General features: G+C 39.7%; 1 pseudogene; it reads left to right on the top strand.

Moving 5' to 3' along the window:
• Nucleotides 1-3,256: 3,256 nt before the first annotated feature.
• LOC119823585 lies at nucleotides 3,257-4,125 on the top strand (annotated as a pseudogene).
• The last annotated feature ends 964 nt before the right edge of the window (nucleotides 4,126-5,089 follow it).

Genomic DNA, 5,089 nt, shown 5'->3' with positions numbered 1-5,089 from the left:
CAGAAGTCAGCATAAGTTCTACATCTTTTGATGTAGGCAACAACTCTTAGCTTTCTTATCAGTCACCCTTCTCTCCTCTTACCTCTTTCATAGTCTTTGCAACATGAGATGACAAAGCAGGCCTTATTTTTCCTAGGTAACTCATTCTTTCTGTACCGTGGCAGAGCCCAACACTGAGTACATTTTTAATGTTCTAAATACATGACATTCTTTAATGTTGATTCTTTCTGTTATGTTGTTTCTAAGTCTTTGTTTTTACCACTGGAGCCATTTAAATAAGAATGGTCCCAAAAGGTTTATGTATTTGGATGCTTAGTCATCAGAGAGTGGCACTATTTAAAAGACTATATAGAAGGACTAGGAGGTGAGGCCTTGTTGAAGTAGATGTGGGTTGTTGTAGAAAGCGTATAACTGGAGATGGGCTTTGAAGTTTCAAAAGGCCCAATCGCTCCGTCTCTGTCTGTCTCTGTCTCTCTGCCTCTCTCTCTCTCTCTCTCTCTCTCTCTCTCTCTCTCTCTCTCTCTCTCTCTGCCTACTGCTGACTGATCAGGATATAAAGCTTTCAGCTACTTAGTGATATGCCTGTCTGCTTCCCACCATGATGATCATGGACTAATCCTCTAAAACTAAAAGCGAGACACCAAGTGAATGCTTTCTTTTATAAGAGTTTCTTTGATCATGGGGTCTCTTTAAGGCAATAGAACAATAACTAAGCTAGAATTTTCTAACAGTGCCTAAGACAGAATTGTTGTCATAGGCATGATCATGCTGTTTGTTGAAAGACTTTGGGACCTTAAACAACAAAAGTAATTGCACAGCCTATTAAAGGAGGCTTCTCCAGTTCCACCTCGTCCCACAGTTGTATTTAAAATAATCACTCAGAGGCTTAATACTAAGTACAAACTGTTTGGTCTATTGAGCAGGCTTATTACTAATTAGCTTTCACAATTTAAATTAAACCATTTCTATTAATCTATGTATTGCCATGTGGTCAGGGTGTTACTGGTCTGCTGGCATTTTCCTTCTAGGACAGATGACTAGCATCTCTTCAGTTGCACCCTTTTTCATCTCTGTCTCCAGTTTGATTGTACCTCCCTAACCTATTCTGCTTAGCTATTGGCCAAACAGTTTTGGTATCAACCAATGAGAGAAACAAATACAAATATTCACAGCAGATAGAAGACCATGCCTAATGAAAAGGAAGGTTTTTATTTTAACATAGTAAAATTGCATATAACAAAACAGTTGAATGTAAACAAGAACCAGAGACAATATACAGTCTATTTGTATTTGGAAAGATTAAAGAAAATACTCCACCATCCATCCTATCTTTGTGAGTGCTAAACTTCATATCTAATTTATCTTTTATCATAACTAGGGAAAACTATAATAACTAACTGCTCTTCAACTCCATCAAATATCTCAGCAAAATAATACTACCTGACTAAGCAAGAAGTGTAAGCAAGTGATTTCTGAAAGAATCAAGTTTGTATGAGCAAAAGCTAAATCTGCCATGCAGTGTGCTATGTTACTTGGAGACAACTCTGTGTACCATAACAGGACTCCTCCATGCTGTAGCTCAAGCTCACATGCTTTGGCATCTCTGTACTGTGGCCCACATGATAGACACAAGTAAGAAGCTGTTTTGGCTCCACTTATGTGTTCTAGAACACTTTTTAAAGCTTTTTCAGGCTTTATGTGGATGTATGTGCCCCACATTTGGTGCCAAATGTGAAAGGAGGCTTCTTTGGTCCCACTCTGTCCCACAGCCACATTTAAAATAATCACTCAGAGGTTTAATATTAATTGCAAACTGTTTGATCTATTGAGCAGTCTTATTACTAAGTTTATAGCTTAAATTGACACATTTCTATTAATCTATGTATTGCCATGTGGCTGTGGCATTATCGGTCTGTTAGCATCTTCCTTCTTGAGTGGGTCTCTTCAATTCCACCCTTGTACATCTCCATCTTCAGATTTATTGTACCTGTCTAATCTTACTCTGCCTGGCCACTGGCCAAAACAGCTTTATTTATCAACCAATGAGAGCAACAGATATTCACAGCATACAAAAAAATCATCCCACAGCAACAATCAATGCAGGGCTTAATGGGCCATACTGATAGAAGACAGTATTGATTACACTTTGAACTATGTAAGCCTTGACGAAGAAGTTTCAGAGCAGAAGAATAAGTGAGTGGCCTTGAAACTATCCTTGTGAAAGAATATGCATTTATTGTACAAATATGGCTGAGGCTAAAGTTTTACATTAATGATGTTGGCATAGGAAATTTCCAGACAGCTTAGCATTGACTATGTAAAATAATTATTACTAATCACTCTTGTGCAGATGTATAACCAAAAGGAGTAAGCTAAGCAAGGAAAAATATAAAATATACGGTTTGAGGAGAAAAGAAATGCCAGGAAGTGTAATGGAACTAACTACAGTACTTGGAGATAAAAAGTTTAAAGAAAAGTCTGATGCTAAATGGAATAAAGGGAATGGTGACCTGATGGCAAGGCCCCACACAGTTACACTTCCAACTTATGAAAATAAATCAAAGAAAAGCTTAAGTAGTGAAAGAAGCCACCAACAACAAAATGACTGAGCAAGGGAGCCAAGTTCCGATTCCATCAAGCAACAGAACTTTGCAGTTTCAGCTACATGGTTCTGGCTTTAGAGTCAATGATACAAGAAAAAGGTTCGGAATGTCCTTCCATAGCTAAGAAAAGCTGGTGAGGTCAGGCATGTGTCAGGGGATTGTACAGGAAAACTCGGAAAGAAAAACTGCATGCACTATGAAAATGGAACCTGGATTGCCTTGGAGATGCCAAGATATTGAAGATAATCAGAGTCATGGGATACCTGCCAAGAAAAGCTGCAGGCTGTGTGTGGAACCAGACCAGGAGAGAGAAGTATGTTGCAGCCAATAATTCTGAAAGAATCTGGAAATCTGAAGTGCCTTTGACATTACACATGGAGATGCAAAATTTGGAGATTGTCCTGCTGGGATTAGGACTTGCTTTGGTCTAATATTCTCCCACATTGCATGCAAGTATATGACTTGCTTTTTAACTTTGATTTTGCAGGGATTATACTTAAGAGATTGTAATAAGTCTCAGAAGAGACTTTGAACTTTTGTTCTTTAAACAGTATAGAGACAGTAAAAGACTATAGGAACTTTTGAAATTGGACTGAATGCATTTTTGCTTTCCGATATATAAAAGCCTATGAGACTCTTTCCCATCTTGCAAGATGGCAGGTGAAAAAGCCGAGAAACCTGATACAACAGAGAAGAAACCTGCAGCTACGAAGACTGACAGTGATGCCACTGACATTGCTGCAGTCAAAAGGAGTAACCCTAAGGCTAAAACACCCAAAAAAAGGAAGTCTCATGGTAGCCGAAATCCTGTCCTGGTTACAGGAATTGGTAGGTGCTCCCAATCTGCTATGTATTCCAGAAAGGCCTTGCTTGTATAAAATAAATACTCAGCTGTGACAACCAAGGTAAGAAGAGGAGAAAAGGAGAAGGTCTTTGCTATTGTCACAAAACCAGTTGGTGGTGACAAGAATGGTGATACTCGGGTGGTTAGGTTTTGAAAAATGCCCAGGTATTATCCTACCAAAGATGTGTCTTGGAAGCTGCTGAGCCATGGCAAAAACAGTCCTTCAGTCAGCATGTACTGTGTGCCAGCATCACTCCTGGGACCGTCCCGATCATCCTTACCAGGAGCCACAGAGCCAAGAAGGTGGTTTTCCTGAAGCAGCTGGGCAATGGTTTACTGCTTGTGACAGGACCTTTTGCCCTCAACAGAGCTCCTCCGAGAAGAACACACCATAAGTTTGACATCGCCACCTCTACAAAAGTTACTATCAGCACAGTTAAAATCCCAATCCCCACACACCTGACTGATGAAAAAGCAGCTGTGCAAGCCCAGGCACCAGAAGGGCGAGATCCATAACACAGAGAGGGAGAAAGATGAGATTGCAGAACATCACTGGTCAGAAAACCGTGGACTCACAGATTCTGCCAAAAGACCAAAGCTGTTCCTCAGCTCCAGAACTACCTGCGGTCTCAGTTCTCTCTGACAAACAGGATGTATCCTCACAAGCTGGTTTTCTAAATTGATAACAACCTAATCAAACAGCTTCATGTGTGAAAAAAAAGCCAGTGAGGGTCAGGGAGTGAAATGTGCACCAGGGACAAATCCTGGTTCCACGGCTAGTGGTCCCACAAACTACCCAAGCCACACAACTGTCACCCACATTCAATGGGCCTAGTTTTGACCTGTGAAGGTTCCCCTGCTATCACTTGGTAAAATTTTTTCCCCATTATATAGGTTGCCATTTTGTCTTGTTGACTATGTCCTTTGCCTTACCAAAGCTTCTCAGTTTCAGGAGGTCCCATTTATTAAATGTCAATCTCAGTGCCTGTGCTACTGGTGTATATTTAGGAAGTAGTCTCCAGTGTCCCTGTGTTTAAGACTACTTCCCATTTTCTCTTCTATGAGGTTCAGTGTGGCGGGATCTATGTTAAGGTCTTTGATCCATTTGGACTTGCATTTTGTGCATAGGGATAGATATGGCTCTATTTTCATTCTTCTACATGTCAACATCCAGTTGTGCCAGCACCTTTTGTTGAAGATACTTTCTTTTTTTCCATTGCAGAATTCTAGCTTCTTTGTCAAAGATCGGGTGTTCATAGGTGTGTGGGTTAATATCAGGGTCTTTGATTCAATTCCATTGGTCTACCTGTCTGTTTTATCTAGATACCAAGCTATTTTCATTACTGTAACTCAATAGTAGAGCTTAAAGTCAGGGATTGTGTTACCTCTGGAAGTTCCTTTCTTGTACAGGATTGTTTTAGCTATCCTGGGTTTTTTGTCTTTCCATAAGAAGTTGAGTATTATTCTTTCAAGGTCTGAGAAGAATTGTGTTGGGATTTTGATGGGGATTGCATTGAATCTGTAGATTGCTTTTGGTAGGATTACCATTTTTACTATATTGAGAGCTTTTTTATTTTCTGGTATCTTCTTCAATTTCTTTCTTCAAAAACTTAAAATTCTTGTCATATGGGTCTTTCACTTG

This window comes from Arvicola amphibius, chromosome 9, assembly GCF_903992535.2.
Source record: "Arvicola amphibius chromosome 9, mArvAmp1.2, whole genome shotgun sequence".
Lineage (NCBI taxonomy): Eukaryota > Metazoa > Chordata > Mammalia > Rodentia > Cricetidae > Arvicola > Arvicola amphibius.
Note: the sequence above shows the minus strand (reverse complement) of the source record. Positions and strands in the feature narration are given on the sequence as shown.